Genomic DNA, 17415 nt, shown 5'->3' on the forward strand with positions numbered 1-17415 from the left:
AGTCTAGTAAGTATAATTATTATGGATTGAGTATATTTACTTTAGAAGAAAATAGGAAATAATAATTTGAAGTATTGCTTCAGCTATATATATCACTTTTATTTTAGTAATAATCTAGAGGAGGTAAAGTTTATTTCGTATGAAATTCGTTCTAACAAAATGGAAAACAATTTGATACAAGAGATTACGATGAGACTGTATATTTTATTTAAATGAATCTGCCAGTATTTGAGAAGCGTTATCATCATGAAAGATCGATCGACGCTCCATCGATAAGTGTCGTTTCATTTTATATTTCATTAAACAGTCGAACAATCGAAATAATTCCTAACGGACTGCGCATATTTACATGAAGATTTTTGTGAAGAGTTTAACATGTTCGTAAACTCAAGAACATTTCAAGACACCGAGACAATAAAAAGAAACAATTGAAAAATTAAGCAATTTGCTAGACAGGAACTGCGCACAGCGTGATAGATAAAACGTGCACAAATTATTGTCATAGTCATCAAATATCCGATTTTCCTGCACCCTATATTTGAGCCGTTTAAAGCAAAAGTGGTGCAATTTTATTTAATTTGATATGTTATTTGATTTCTTTTACTATTCTAAGCGAAAGTTTGAAAAAGTGGCTTACATAAAAAAATGTCTTAGATTATTACAATTTACAAAACTTTTAATTTCGTCTTTTAAACCATTTCTGCATTCGACGGCTCGTTTGGTCCGCGGTTTTCACAACTTTCCCATGTTCGTAATAAGCAGCTTGGAGTTCATCAATCACTGTAGTTTGTTCATCCCTTAATTAAGCACGGACGGAATCGTGACACGAATAATAGAAGGTTTTCTCAAAGACCATTCTTATCAATGGAAAGCGACGCGTGACACTCATTATTGTTTTCCTCTATGGGAACAACACGCGGTTACATGGCGAACGAGACGATGTCGCGACGCGTGGGCAGTTTGTATCCCGAGTCGCATAATTGTCGGCGCTCTCAGCACGCACGTCTCTCATTAATCAGTCCTCTCCGATGGCTTCTGCTTTGTTTCGTCGTGCTGTGACTAAAAAGCCCCCCTGTGGCCGCTTTAACGTCCCGCTTCAGCCAGGAATTCCAATTTTTCCTTCCTGCTCGTACCTTTTTTTTTCCTTTTTTTGCCCCCCCCCCCCACCCATTCTTCCTCGCAGCGAGCTCGGTGCTCTAATTAATTCTGTCAGGAACGAGTCGTTACATGAAATGTAGACCCTATCGTGGACGATGTTTCGACGAATGTAACCCGACTTTCGTGGATCTCGTGCTTCTGCACGCCCATTGTCCTCTTCTCGACCATTCATCTGTCGTACAATCATCGAGCGGCGAAATTCCATTTTTTACGATTTAACTCAGCAAGCACCTAAAATTAGCCCTTAGCAGTTGACAGATTTCTCTGATATATCTGCCACCAACTCGGAGTAAAATTTTGGAAATATTGTGATTTCGCTATACAAAGTTGGGTATTAATAAATAATAGCTTTTGTGTTTGTATTTATGTATTCTACATGGTTTCCTTAAAAAGTAATAATTTAGTGCTGCCGCGTCGACGACATCCGAGTGCAGAGTTCAAAAAATAAGAATGCTTTATTTAGTGAATCAGAAACTGAGAAATTCAGATTAAATGATTTCTAAACTCAGACGAATATACAAACGACTGAGCAATGAACGTGTCAAATTATTTATTTTATATTATAATAAATTTACTATTTACATTCTGATCGTTTCTATGTTTCAATTATTCAGTAAAGACCGCTAAATGTTACCGAATAAAGGAGAATCGATATTTATAAAATTATTTATAAAATACATTAACATTTCACCTACCATCTGTTATTTAATAGTCTCTTCAAAATCAAAGATAAGTGTAATAACAATAACCAAGGACCAACAAATTACGTTGAATGTAGACACAATCGACCAATTAGATAAATAGGAAATTGTTAATCTTCTTGTAGATATAGCACAGTCATTAACTTGTTAACCGGGCAATTTTCCAATCCTGACCGTTTGCAAAGACGCAACACAAGATAAATAAAATTGGTCGAACAAGATTTCGTCGCAATATCAATTTACGCCAATTTTGATACCTTGACCTGATCAACTGAGAAAATGATTAATTTGCATACATTCCGATATACCATACATACACATACATATATTATGATAAAAATAACCAGATCAAACACTTAAGTGTAATGCCAAACGAATGTTACGTTACTTTTTTGTAAATTACTGTAAAGTTATTACTTGAGAGACTGATGTCGTTTGCACATAACAAGTGCTGCAACTTTGCGAAAAGAAACCGCAGCCGCGTTTCTCTTTTTTTTTTTTAATTAAAGGAGAAGAATCGAATTTCATTCGGTTGCGAACGGCATCTCCGAACATAATTTTACACGGTCCGTGCATTTCGTCAAGCTTGTCAATTTTCAATGATGAAACATGACTTCGCATTTATAGGGTTACAGTGGTGAGAGTGCATCAAACTTAAAATCCATAAAGATTATCTCAAAGTAGAGATTTCAAACTTTCACTTGATATGAGTTATCGTCAGTCAAAATTGTTATCCAAAATTTTTCTATGCTGTAATTTGTTGAACAATGACAACTAATATAAAACACTTTCAACTTATCTACAAAGAGGAAACAACTAAAGTAATTTATAAATACAACGAAATTTCACTTCGAAAATATCGACTTGCTTTTTCTCGGCATCTAACCTAATTTCTCTCGGAATCGATTTTTTCATTTTTGAACGCCGAAGTGGCGACCACATCGCACAATGGTCGATTTCCATATAAAAAGCGGAAAGAAACATATAACAACTGAAATTATATATTTAAGCCTTACTTTTTCATTTTATATTACTAGTACATTAGGTTTTTGTTGGGTTAGAATAATAAAAACAAAATGCAATTTTTTAATTATTTCTAAACAAATTTTTGAAAAATACAACTTTTGTTTTCAATTCAATTCAATTCAATTGAACATCCTCTTCATTTTCATGTTGCGAAAATTGTTCCGAAACTAGTAGTTCGATTGTTTGTTTAAGAAATTATTTCGATTTCTTGATCGTTCTTTTCCTTATACACGACATGAACGGATATGAGCATTATAATTATTCTTATTAGTCCAAATAGAGTGTGAACAGTTGAAATATTGAGATTTTACTCAACCTATTCAAAAAATCTCGCGTAACTTGTTGCTAGCTCATAGATATCACGGTATGCTTCGTGGCACGCGCCATTTTGACATTATTATTAAATTTTGTTATTAATGTAAGTCATCGCCCTTCAAAATGCGATCAAAGCGAACACCGAACTCCGCCGAACTCATAATTAAAAAATGAAATGAAAATTCAACATATTCAATCGAATCATAACTAAAATATGTGGAAAATAAAAAAAGTATCCTCTGACATAATTTTTTTAAATATATATATACATACCAAGTACATCAAATTTTGTAAAAATTATTTATTTTCAAAGAGCAAAATAATTATAAACGATGATATAAATTTAGGATGATTCAGAGATGGACTACATTGAAGCCGTGTCCAAAATGAACAAATAGTAAAAAAGATCATAGTAAGTAATAAGCCACATGTTTAATTGATTACTAGTGAATAAATTATGGAATTTCGTATGGAAACCGACCACTGTGCGTCGCGGTGTGCGCCGGATTAAACATCGGCGCACGTGGGCCCAAGAATCGTGTACTCGACGGGAACGATCCGTGTAGACGGGAAATTGTGCCTATTATAGGGGGCGAAATAACGCGTGTACGACGACCTCGCCCCCCCCCCCTCTTCGTTGAACGAGCCTCTCTCTCTCTGTCGACATGGCCGCCGACATGGCATTGTGTATCGGCCGACAGCCCCAAATCCGGCACGTGTGCCCTCTCGATCAAACACGACGCTTCGAAAACTGACTCACGCTCGCGACCCAGCGGGGGGCCACCGAGCGTTTTGCATACGAAATGAGAGCCGGGGAGCACGCGGCAAAATATTCGTCGCATAATGCCCGTCGTGTAATCCTTTACGCTCGCTTTATCGGCCGCGGCCGTAGCAGCCGCGCCTTATCGTCGCCGATGCTGCGCCGACGCTGCGCTTTTCATCGAACGGCTATCGTAATTTATTTTATAGCGAAGATGCGAGCCGCGGTTGCGATTAACCACCCTGTTGGTGGTCGCCGTTAGAATCGTTTCACGGCTGAACGCTGAGAGGTTTATGAACTCTTTTCATGGAAATCTGCCGAACCGAGCGTTTTCGAGCCGTTTTCCAGCGGTTTTCGCGGCTTAACCCCCTTGCACCGCGATCTCTTTTACAGCTACGTTGATTGGCACTTCTCCGTCTTGAATATTTTCTCCGATAGAAACAATTCTTGTTTCTTATATACATCTTTATTTACTCTTTGTCGCGATTTGAAAGAGATAACAGCCATATTTAGTAGATTACGTATGAAATCTTCGCCACGAGTCTGACTCGTCATCGTAGTGCAAGGGGTTAATCCGTTTGATGTTGAAAATGAAAGGGTACAGTAGAAGAAATGTCTACTTTTTATACTAGTTTTATGACTTTTATGACTATGACTTTTACGACAGAAATAAGCAGGCGAAATGCAAAACTGTGGAGTTATTACACGAATTTAATAACATCGTCACGCTGTTTTCAACTTATATCAAATTATTAAATAAAGAAATATATACTTATTGAATTCAATTTCTTACAAATCTTTGCATTATCATCCCTAGTCTTTGCTTAACCCCTTGCACCGCGATCTCTTTTACAGCTACGTTGATTGGCACTTTTCCGTCTTGAATATTTTCTCCGATAGAAACAAGAATTGTTTCTTATACATCTTTATTTACTCTTTGTCGCGATTTGAAAGAGATAACAGCCATATTTAGTAGATTACGTATGAAATCTTCGCCACGAGTCTGACTCGTCATCGTAGTGCAAGGGGTTAATCCGTTTGATGTTGAAAATGAAAGGGTACAGTAGAAGAAATGTCTACTTTTTATACTAGTTTTATGACTTTTATGACTATGCCTTTTACGACAGAAATAAGCAGGCCAAATGCAAAACTGTGAAGTTATTACACGAATTTAATAATATCGTCACGCTGTTTTCAACTTATATCAAATTATTAAATAAAGAAATATATACTTATTGAATTCAATTTCTTACAAATCTTTGCATTATCATCCCTAGTCTTTGCTTAACCCCTTGCACCGCGATCTCTTTTACAGCTACGTTGATTGGCACTTCTCCGTCTTGAATATTTTCTCCGATAGAAACAATTCTTGTTTCTTATATACATCTTTATTTACTCTTTGTCGCGATTTGAAAGAGATAACAGCCATATTTAGTAGATTACGTATGAAATCTTCGCCACGAGTCTGACTCGTCATCGTAGTGCAAGGGGTTAATCTGTTTGATGTTGAAAATGAAAGGATACAGTAGAAGAAATGTCTACTTTTTATACTAGTTTTATGACTTTTATGACTATGACTTTTACGACAGAAATAAGCAGGCGAAATGCAAAACTGTGAAGTTATTACACGAATTTAATAACATCGTCACGCTGTTTTCAACTTATATCAAATTATTAAATAAAGAAATATATACTTATTGAATTCAATTTCTTACAAATCTTTGCATTATCATCCCTAGTCTTTGCTTAACCCCTTGCACCGCGATCTCTTTTACAGCTACATTGATTGACACTTTTCCGTCTTGAATATTTTCTCCGATAGAAACAAGAATTGTTTCTTATACATCTTTATTTACTCTTTGTCTCGATTTAAAAGAGATAACCAGCCATATTTAGTAGATTACGTATGAAATCTTCGCCGCGAGTCTGACTCGTCATCGTAGTGCAAGGGGTTAATCTGTTTGATGTTGAAAATGAAAGGGTACAGTAGAAGAAATGTCTACTTTTTATACTAGTTTTATGACTTTTATGACTATGACTTTTACGACAGAAATAAGCAGGCGAAATGCAAAACTGTGAAGTTATTACACGAGTTTAATAACATCGTCACGCTGTTTTCAACTTATATTAAATTATTAAATAAAGAAATATATACTTATTGAATTCAATTTCTTACACATTTTTGCATTATCATCCCTAGTCTGTTTATAAATTTATATTATATTTGTATTATATAAAATATTAAAAAAATAAGTTGTCGAAAAAAGAATTTTTGTTCTAAACTGACACAAAAAAGTCGAAAAGGGTGAGTTCTTTCTTATCATTGCAAAAAACTTCAATTTTACGTAACATTTTTTGATCATTTTCTAATATATTGACCCCTCCAACGTATAAAGAAGGCCAACTTTGAAACAGGTGTTGGAACACTTTCGCGAACGATTCTACATATATGTATAAAGCATTTCATGTAACATTCCAAATAAGCGACGAATTTAAACGTACTGTATAAATATAAAATAAAAGCGTTGATAAAACGATTATCATCGTAGACAATAATCCGCGGAATAATTGTTACCTGCGATTAGCTCGGAAACAAAACCGGTCACGCTTTAATTGTACAGACTATACCGAATTTTCTTCAATTATTCCTCAGCTTCTACACAAAAATTAGTAATTTGGGATCAGAAGACGCGATTATTCGAGTTTCGCGGCTCGTGTTTTATAGCCACCGATTGTCAACAACTATAAAAAGGAGCTGCCAAATTGTCCATTTTTGTTTCCGAGCTGAGGATCAATTGGAGAGAATTTACTGTAATTATTAGGTTTATCGGAAAGTTTTGTCCGTTTTTGAATTGAAATATAACACAATTTTCATACATTTAATAATATTTATTGTAGAATATACTATCCATCGTTACTTATGACTTCTTGCCGGCGCGATGGCAACTTGTACATGCCATTTTTAAAAAATGATTTATTTTTAGAGGCGAAGAACTCAACTAGTGCTTGGTTGACATCAGCTTCAGTTTTGAATTCTTTTTTCTGTAAAAAGTTTTGCAAAGAGAGAAACAAGTGATAATCGGAGGGTGCTAGGTCTGGGGAGTATGGTGGATGTGACAGAATTTGCCAGCCTAGCTCTGCGATTTTCTGACGAGTCGCCAAAACAGCATGTGGCCTGGCATTATCATCGGTAGCCATGTTTTCACGATCGCGTCTCACTTAATAATGACATGAGACATCTTTGTTTCAGTTTATTTAGGAGAGTACATGCGTGTAAATGCAATGATAAAGAGAGATAGTCATATACGTCTCAAATCAACATGTGCATATGGATTGAAACTTGAAGTGACACTATCGGACAGAACTTTCCGGTAGACCTAATATAAAAAACGAACCGCGAGACTCGAATAATCGTATCTCCTCTTGCCAAATTGTTTTGGCCAGTTTTGTTTACAAGCTGAGGAACAATTGGAGAGAATTTTCTATGCACAGTACCTCATGCCTCGCACTTCTTTTGTTGCCCGGGAATCGATGTTGCTCCATGCAACGCCAGCTGCGGATAACAGCGTGAATAAAAAATGGAAGCCGAGCGATTTCTACCGCGAGCACACGTTGAAACGGCGAAGCTATGCGCACCGTCGGGGTTCCCTGTCGGAATAAATCGCCAATAAACGCGAGTCATCGTCCGACGATACGAACCCGACGACCGGGGCCTGTTGATAAATAACATCCATTATCTCCTAATGCACCGTCGCTAACTCGCGACGATACATAATCCACTAAACACCTGACCCAAGACGGCGTGGAACGTTCACGGTACAGTGGAATTTAATATCCGCGGACGGGCACCCACTGAAATTCCACGGCAATGAATTGAACTATATATTTTCGAACCGATCCACGTTCCAATCGCGTTCTAAACAAATATTTTATGCGATACGCGACCGGCCTGGAAGCGTTTCACCGACTCGTGCGCGGTAACCTGTTGTGCAGGGGAATGTGGCAACAGGTGAGAGACAAGCCTAGTCCTTCGCGAAACGAGGATCTTTTCCAAAATGTTAACGCTAAAGCCTAAAAATCGCTAACGTTTGTTACATCCTTTTGTTACGTCCTTGTTTAGAATTTTCATCGCTTTTATTGTAATTAGATTTAGTACAGTTATTTCTCCCAGAAATGTTTAGAGGTCGGAATTGAAATTGGCAGATTTGAGAATACTGAGACACGATACTTCGGGTCTCACATAGGCGTAGGACTAGCACAGAGAAATTCACAGCAAGCCCGGAGAAATTACTGAAGATCGAACGCAAAACAGCGGGAACGTTTAAAGAATTAGAAAATATTGTTGCATTGCGTGCAACTGATTCAAATGATTAAGGAAAGGAAAAGAAAAATCCGCAGTCTAGTTATAACGTGTGCTTGGATTTAGAAATTTATTCAATCATTCTCTATGAACGAGTCTTTCGAATTTGTGTAACCGGTGTCATTTTGGCCGAGCAAACAATAATACGATTGATGATTACGATTACTATGGTCACCTTTCGCAATCGATTACAAAAGTAATCACAAAACGATCGATTCCCATTTGAGCTCAGATATAAATATTGTTGTTTGACTGTCTAATAGTTAAGACTGTTAATTTGAGTAATATAAGTAATAATGAGTAATACCAGTAATATAGGTTTGCTATAGTTAGTGTAGATTTTCACACAGCAAAAGTGATTACAGTTTCTTTGTTTTAAATCATTTCCTCGAGGCAGGAGAAAATTGATGTTCGGTGCAAGTCTATGTTTGCTCGGACGTTTGAATTTTTACAACAAGGGATTAGATTTTCACTTCGACTTAAACGAAATTCGTGACAATCGTATGTACGAAGTGTTTGAAGATGCTCGGCGCTTATTTACAAATCGGATTGTCTCCATGAAATTTTCGCGACATGACTTTTCAGTACGACAGAGAATATAGTCTGGATTTTTGCTTGCATCACGAACGATAAATAGAAAACGGGAGCTCGGCTGAAACTAAACCAAACAGCAGGCCGTCGTGCTGTTTATTCTAGCCATGCTATGTGGAGAATTACGTTGTATGCTTTCGTGCGTTGTCTCCCGTTCTCATCTGAACGGCGCGACGTGCTCCGCTGACGTTGAATTTTCGAATTTTAAAGATTCTTTTTTAACAGCCATTGGTCAACGTCAGGCTTTAATTTATTGCTATCCCGGACGAAAAATATTTCGGTCGAAAGTTAGTCGTTAGTTCGAGAGTTGCAGCAATTTCTCCCAGAAATGTTCGGAGGTTGGAATTGAAACCGGCAGATCTGAGAATACTAAGTCGCGATTCTTCGAATCTCGCGACTCGTTTTTATGGAAACTCGGGGCAGTTGGCAAAAAAAGGCAACGGCCAGAATGCCGGTGTAGAATGAAAATGATTACTTTTATTTCTAATTTTTTGTCACGATTCGGAGACAATTCGAAGGTCACATGCCACTATATGAAGGCAATTCGAAGGCTACATATGTGGATTTGAAGACAATTTGGAGGCTGCATGCCACGATTTGAAGGCAATTCGGAATTCACATGACACAATTCGAAGGCAATTCGGAGGTCACATGCTACGATTCGAAGGCAATTCGGAGACCAAATGCCACGATTCGAAGGCAATTCGGAGGCCGCATGACACAATTCGAAAGCACGTATCTAGTATCTACCACGTGCCTTGTAGAAACAGACCATTTTGTGTCGTCTTCCGGGAATTCGCGTCGCGTGCCGCATCACGCGCTTGACCGACTCCGTCGACCCTTAGCATCGACGTAGCAATAAATTACATAGGCGTAGGATTAACGCAGAGAAATTCACGGCAACCCGAAATTTAGCATTTTCGAGTGAAATTGTTGCATATAAAAGCAGTAATCGTTAATTTTTACACAATTAATGATCGTTCGATGCTAATACGATAGCTTTCGAGATCACAAATTTGATTAATTGAATACGCGAAATTAGAGGGAGTTTATGCCACCGCCACGATGATTTTGAATTTGTTGTGTTCGGCAAATTTTTTGAGTCGAGGCTCCATGTGATTGTCCAGAAAAATTTCAATTTGTTGCGTACAATATGAAACATGCGAAAATTAGGACATTCTCTAAGTGATTATATTATTTACTTGATTATTAATTTCGAAAGTGTATCAATTAATATATAACTTTCTTCGAATTTATTTATAGCATATAACCCTTTAAAGTATACGATGTTTGTCAATTTTCATAAAAGGAATGAGAAATAATTTTCTCACTATTTGCACACGAGCACTCAATATACACTGCCTAGAAAAAATGCAGAAAAGTAAACACATTAGAAAAATTTATGAACATTGCTATCGTCTCTTCAATTTATTAAAATTATTAAGAAAGAAGAGTTTTTTTTTTATCGCATTTCTGTTTCTTACAATTAAGTTAGACATACTTTATTTTGAATAAAAATCCTCAGTCTACAAATAACAATAATAATAGTAATAATTGGACTTGTGTAATACTTGTAGGAAGTCGAAAGTAATGTATCGGAACTCCTCGATTCTTTTAATGGCCCTACTGTTTCTAATTGCAACTATGCACAGTCTGGTCATAATATTTCCGAATTATATTTTCCCATCAACGATTACATAATAGGTTTTACAATACCTATTTAACCAACGATTGTTATAATATAGAATTTTAAATTATAATCCAATGACTGTTTCATCTTTCATTTCTATTACTAACATATTTATGTTTTACAAGATGTTATCATCTCTTCGCGACGAGCTAATCGCGAAAAACGTGTGTAGTATACAAATTTGCATCTCGGCAACGGTAAAGAAGGAAATATGGATATTAATAACTACCGCTGTATGCGTGAGTAAACATTGGCCGAGGACTAACTAACAAATAAAAGTTCTCGATCGATGTTGTACGATTTGGATCTTTATTTTACAGTCGCGCGAATTTTCAACGTTCCTGATCGTGAAAAAGCTGACCACGCATGGTAATCCCCCTGTGGCGCGTCTTCACGAGTGATTACTTAAATCCTATTATTTGTGGCTGGCTACACCGATGCGTTAACTCCGACATTACGCACAAATAACACTTACACGGTTCTCGGACTGTTGGAGCAGCTTATAAGCCTACTTGTAATTGGATTACCAACTTAAAAGCTCTCGTGCACACGTCTGCGGGAGTCCACAAGGGGCTTCCACTTGAAACTATCCTCGCCAACGTCGCTCAACACCGACGAGAACGCAAAGGAAAGAAATTTGCAAATCGAATGTACACACGATCACAATTGAGACGTGTGTCGCATCATGAAATTCGAAACGCTGACATCGTAGCTGAAATATCGTAGCTGAAATATCGTAGTTGAAATATCATAGTTGAAATATCCTAGTTGAAATAACACTATTTGAAATGTTATTTCGAATAATTATTTCAATTAAAAAATGAAAGGGTCATTGCTCAAAGTCCTCATTGCTCAAACAATTTATTAAATACTATCTCTATTAGGGAATATTAAAACAATTTGACGAAACGAAGTTGCGATCTTCGTGGATATTACGCTATTTAAGAAACATGCTGCTTTAAGAAGCAATGTGCAATTAAATTAATTGATGCATTTTTGCTTAAACTACAAGATTGTGGATGCTACGCATATGCGACAGTCATCGTGAATTTTTTAACACTATATTTTATATATATAAAATTATATATATAATTTTAACACTATATTGAATTTCTAACATGACTGTTTTCTGTTTACTGTTTACACAGATTTATCTACGATACGATTGAAAAATGCGATAATTGCAATTCTTTATTACGTACAAATAATGCTCGTATAATAAAGCCAATAAAGTCGATAATGAAATATAGAAAATGAACCTTTTTGTTCAACGACTTCTCTGAAACATCGATTGGTGGACTATTTTCGGAATGGTGGAAAAAAAATGGTGAAAAATTTTTGTATTTTGGAATACACATGTGGCTTCAAATTTGAAAAGAATTGTCTCGTGAACAGAAAATTGTTAAAATAAATAATTAGTATACTATCTTTCCGTACCAAAACGTACTAAAGCATTATCAGTAGCCAAACTAAATAAAGAATTAAAAACCGAATTTTCTATCATATAAACGTTCCGCTGAAAAAGTAAAATAAGATCGAGATTCCAAATTTGAATGTGGACAAAATCATAACAAATTCTGTATTCGTTGTCAATAGATCACGAATTTTATACATTTATAACAAAAATAAGCAGACGCAATCTAGAAGAATTTATAAACTATCAATGTTAGCACCAGTTTCCTGCAACCATGATAAACAATTTGAATTTCGTCTAATAATCCATCGTCTAATAACTATCATCGAGCGTGAAAAGGTTGAAATCGACTTTTTACAAATTTCTAATTGACGGTGACACCGGAATCCAGCAGTCGTGCGTGAAATGAAAAATGAAAAAGTCCTCTCGCATGAAACCCTGCTAGATTTTTCGCCGGCAGAGTAACCTCTCCAGACTCAATTTCTAATCAGACGACCATCCGGAGGCCCTCGTCGATCGAGAGTATAATTAGAGGATGGAAGGGGGTTAGTTAATTACCGGGGGTGTGGAAAGGGAGGAGGGAGACTCGTCGTTCAGACGACGACGCGCGACGGTGGTGAAAGAGTGCCGACAACGAAGACGAAGATGAAGGGTACTCGGTGACGGCACTCCGGATAGTGAAAGGGCACGTGTTGCAAAGCGATTTTCACCCTCCCGCGGTTAAACACACCTCGCCGACCATGTATCGATTTAAGGCTACTTATTTCGATGTGTCTGCGTAGGTTCTGCGGCCGTCCCGTGTATCGTCCGTGGTGTTTCGCACCGTAAAAAGGTCTTTTCAAGCATTGAGCCGTGGCCTGAAAAGCGTACGCGATTCGAATGAAGATTAAAATCGGCGATTTTTACGGGCTCACGCTCCTGCACCACGGAAAACGACATCGCCGCTAGTTTCCCACGAAACACTGTCGAACGAGAATCTTTTCGAGATCGGTCGATCGTGATACGCTTCTTTCGTTTCTTTGTGTTTCCGATGTCGTTCACAAAATAACCGAAAAACTTGCACCGTTTTATAAAAATTACGAGACTATATTCATTTGGATCTCTCCATATTTTTATTGTAATGTACGTTTGTATTAAGAAAGGTCGATCATCTCTTAATTATAAGGATATCAGGTTGTGCCTAAAATAATTTATTGCTATTATATCATATGATAATAAAGAATACAATTACAATTTTTTATTAATTTATTATATGACAACTTAATAACATATTTACATATTTATTATAACTTTAACCAGTTAACTGTGACGCCTCCTTTTTAGAATGACGAGTGTACTCGTCAAACACAGAGCAAGTATCGCTGTTAAAATATTGAATCAAAAAGACGGTTTTATTTGATAAAATTAACAATTTTATCACTAATATTTACTTATTGTTTTGATATTAACATATACTACATATATAATAAACGAAAAACGCAGGAAAAGTCAAAGTTTAAAATTTAAATTGTTGCTGTAGTAGAGTGGTATTCAGCAAAGCAAGGAACGATACATAATGGCACTTTGCACGTCAATATCGTGAATTATTCATATAATTATTCATATTTTTATTTGTTCGTTTTAATCTGGCCTGGCCTCAAAATATTCTAAACATCTTGAAATTTGAGAATACATTTTTGTTTTCACTAAAATTACAATTTAAATAGCCAATGGTCATTATTTCTTACGCACGACGAGTATACTTGTCATGACACAAAATACTGCCACATCTTCATGACGAGTATACTCGTCGAACACAGCTGACTGGCTAATTGAGCACATTTACAAAATAGAGTACATATCTTGTGGGACAAATTTTTATCGATTCGACGTATTTCATGCGTTTTTTGAACACGCGCCGAGGAAAATCTCGATCACATAGTTAACCCGTCGGGCCATACCATCAATTACGAAGATGCAACATTAATTTAGTCCGGTAATTTCGCTTGCGGCGTTTCGTGGCCGGTCCGGTAATGCGTCGAGAACCGCCTAATTGCGGAAGTTCGTCGCATAATTATTCGAGTCGCAGATATACTACACGCGGCTGGATCTGCGCGAGAGCGCCACAGCTATACCACAGCTTGACCCGGTTTGGATTGCTTTAACCATAGGATTGTGCTCCGAAACCTGTCAGTTCGAAAGGTCGTGAGTACTCCCTGAGTGGGCCTGTGTGCCGGTGTACCTGTCAGACTGGGCTGACGTTGCGACCGGGCCCCCTTTTATGGGGCAAGGCTGCATTCTTCGACGACTTACGTCGGGCGATCGAATGATCCTTCTTAAAATAGGATCGATACACGGCCCTGTTCGACTCCCTGTTGCCGATATTTTAGGGACTCGGTCTACAGGCTGAGATAACAAAATACCGACATCGGAACCGCGGTTTTATGTTTCGTTCTCGAGCTGGCCACCGTTAACACATACCATAGAGTGTAGCCTTGATTACTTTAATCGCTATGGAAAGTTACGAAATAAGTGTCCGTAATTAGTTGCATAATAATTTTAACATATAATAAAGTGTTGGTAATTTATTGAGTATGACATTTATATTAAGATATATATAATATTAAGATATATTAGGTCTACCGGAAAGTTTTGTCCGATAGTGTCACTTCAAGTTTCAATGCATATGCACATGTTGATTTGAGACATATATGACTATCTCTCTTTATCATTGCATTTACACGCATGTACTCTCCTAAATAAACTGAAACAAAGATGTCTCATGTCATTATTAAGTGAGACGCGATCGTGAAAACATGGCTACCGATGATAATGCCAGACCACATGCTGCTTTGGCGACTCGTCAGAAAATCGCAGAGCTAGGCTGGGAAATTCTGTCGCATCCACCGTACTGCCCAGATCTAGCACCCTCCGATTATCACTTGTTTCTCTCTTTGCAAAACTTTTCACAGGAGAAAAATTCAAAACTGAAGCTGATGTCAACCAAGCACTAGTTGAGTTCTTCGCCTCTAAAAATAAATCATTTTTTAAAAATGGCATTTACAAGTTGCCATCGCGCTGGCAAGAAGTCGTAAGTGACGATGGAAAGTATGTTCTACAATAAATATTATTAAATGTATGAAAATTGTGTTATATTTCAATTCAAAAACGGACAGAACTTTCCGGTAGACCTAATATTTCTAACAAATTTTTGTGAAGGAATGACGACAAACGAAATTATTGCACATGTGAAATACGGACGACGTGAATTATGGTTTTGGTCATTAACGTCTGGAAACATGATATAATCCACCCATGAAGTAGATCTAACCCATAAAATTGTCGAAATCACTCCAGAATGTAATTCGTTTTATGACAGGTAGATAACTGTAATTGCTTTTTCGAATAAATCTATAAATCAGTGTAAATTATATTAGAAAGAATCGAAACTAAATTAATTCAGCATTGTCATTCTAACAAAGCAGCACAGAACAGCCAGTATCAATGCTCGGTATACATGGAGACGGTACACAATGAAAGGTACAAATAGAGAAATGCTGAATCAAAAAGCACGATGCGACATGAAAATGCTTTGGAGGTGATCAAGCGGTAAGGAGATAAAGTTGTTTGCGACGATAAATCCGAATCATTGATAAAAGCATTAGCAGAACAACTTCTCTAACAATATAATAATGCAGAGACAGATGACAATTTTGATTTCGCACAAGTCTGCGCGAGTGTATACAAAGTGGTACGGCTTGCGAAGATTCGTGCAGAGGATAGCACGCCATTAACGAAACGCGATTGTCGGCGCATTAACCCTGGCTAATCCGGATGAAAGCAGCGTCGATGATCGGTCCGGTCCTGCTTAATTCGATTAAAATTCGCGTCGCGGGGGCGTGAGCGAGCGAATCGGCGTCATTGTGTCTTGATAATGCGTCCTTTGTTACGCATGTGCGCGCGAGGGGCGGCGGGGGGTTTCCATCGAGGAGGAGGGACCGCATACCTGTGCAAGCCGCGGATGCACCTGCACAAACATGTTGCCGCGGGTGTGTGTAGATACGGCGTTGTCCAGGGGCCCTCGTATTTCAACGTGCATGCACGCGAACTCGCGCTATGCGGTGCCAGAGCTCCGTCGCGCGGTGTTATTCCAAACATGGGATACGTTTTCCCTAACATTCCCATTAGAGGGCCTTTTGGGAATCGAGGACTGCACGATGGGGTGGTCCTTGATGTCCGGGACGAAATTTATTTCACGTCCCCGACGCTTGTTACGGGATTGCGTTCGTTTGCTTGCAAAAAAGTTGCATTCCTTTTGTTCTGGAATTGAAGGAATTCGAAGAGCGATCCTTATATTGCAGACTTTAGGCATCTAATAGTATGAGATAGTGGAAAGATTGAGGGAAACTAAGAATGTCGATGTATATTAATTTCAATTTATTAACCATTCACACTCGAGTGGGTGAGTCTGAGACGCCACTAAAAATTGTTATACTATTTTTCAAAATGATTTCAACAGTATCGGATTTGTTTGTATTTAGAAAACTATTGAAACTGCAAGTATTGACTTGCAAATAGACACTATGTCATATGCATAAATTGCATTGAATCATATAAAATGAAAGTATTGTAGATCGGAAAACATCTTTGGAATTTTGAACTAAAATAGCTTCACTGTGCAAAGGGTTAAAATAGTTTAAAAAAGAAACAACATTGCATTAGATTTATATGTTCTGCAATTCGTGCAGATATCTTCTACTTTACGTAAAGATACGTTGTCTAGCGATTCTACACTGGACAGTAAAGACGGAGAACCAATCGATAGTTATCGATAGTAACAACAATTCACTAAATAATAATTTGGATTGAAGCATTAATAAATAAATGAATAACATAAGTAACTATTAGTGCGAAAGTCAACGTCGAATTTAAAGGTTTCTGTCATTGTGCTTGTTTGTCATTGCCATTGTATTCGAAATTCACGATACAGTAAATTTTCCTTAATTGACGCTCAGATTGTGCACGAAAATTAACCATTTTGAAGGAGGAGATACGATTATTCGAGCCTTGCGGCTCGTTTTTATAATTGTCGACAATCGGTAACTATAAAAACCAGTATATAACTATAAAATCGGTAACTATCTCCTCTCCCCAAATTGTCCATTTTTGTACACAATCTGAGCATCAATTAGGAAGAATTTACTGTACGTAACGCGTCATCGTGGGAAGGAAACGTATAAACTGTATTACTTTGCGCTAATCCGACATTAATTTGCGATCACATTCGATTGGCTGGCCGGCCGCAGTCACTCACGTAGCGCCGTGTGCTAATTACTTCTTGATTAAAACCTCCGGCCACGCTTTCGTCCGACTTCGTGGCTCGCACAGTCAACGTAACGGAAATGTCGTCGTTAATCCGTG

The 17415-nt window shown here is 37.5% G+C and overlaps 1 protein-coding gene across 2 annotated transcripts in view; it reads left to right on the forward strand.

Annotated features, from left to right (window-relative positions):
- p130CAS (Serine_rich_CAS and FAT-like_CAS_C domain-containing protein p130CAS) overlaps nt 1-17415 on the forward strand; it is a 162121-nt gene that overhangs the window by 86833 nt on the left and 57873 nt on the right. The gene's annotated exons all lie outside the window — the stretch shown is intronic.

Source organism: Megalopta genalis, chromosome 7 (assembly GCF_051020955.1).
Source record: "Megalopta genalis isolate 19385.01 chromosome 7, iyMegGena1_principal, whole genome shotgun sequence".
NCBI lineage: Eukaryota > Metazoa > Arthropoda > Insecta > Hymenoptera > Halictidae > Megalopta > Megalopta genalis.